Below are 682 nucleotides of genomic sequence, written 5' to 3'. Positions count from 1 at the left end.
TACGTCCTTTTTGTGAACTTAATTCAAACTGATTACCTCAAGATTTGTACTACTTTTTAGAGTTTAGAGTTGCGGCACAGTGGTGCAGTGGTCAGCACTGTCGCCTCACAGCGAGAAGGTTCCAGGTTCGAGTCCCGGCTGGAGCACGGGGTCTTCCTGTGTGAGTCTGCATGTTCTCCCTGTGCCTGTGTGGGTTCTCTCTGGTACTCCAGCTTCCTCCCACAGTCCAAAGACATCAAGAGGGGACGAGGCTGATTGATACTCTAAACTGACTGTAGGTGTGACTGTGAGTGTGAATGGTTGTCTGTCTCTATGTGTTGGTCCTGTGATGGACTGGTGACCTGTCCAGGGTGAACCCCGCCTCTCGCCTGAAGGCTGCTGGGATAGGCTCCAGCCCCGACCCTTAACAGGATAAGAGGTAGAAAATGGATGGATGGATGTTAAGAATCGAACATGAATGAATGAAAAGATCGAACTGGCATAAAACAATACTTTTCTTTTTTAAGTTTAAAACTTTTGACAAAGGGTCACATTTGTCTCCAGGACAACGTCTGAGTTAGAGCCACTGTTTTGGCAGCAAAATGAAAGTAGAATGAACGCTGAGCAAAATGTGGCTTTTATTTTGTAAGCTAAAACGGAAACGAGCGTCTTTATTGTCGCTAGCTTCACGCAGCTTCCCGCA

Source organism: Aulostomus chinensis, chromosome 1, assembly GCF_037954235.1.
Source record: "Aulostomus chinensis isolate RoL2024-O1b breed Wild chromosome 1, RoL_Achi_v1.0, whole genome shotgun sequence".
Classification (NCBI taxonomy): domain Eukaryota; kingdom Metazoa; phylum Chordata; class Actinopteri; order Syngnathiformes; family Aulostomidae; genus Aulostomus; species Aulostomus chinensis.
The sequence above is the reverse complement of the archived record's forward strand: the minus strand, read 5'-3'. Positions refer to the sequence as shown.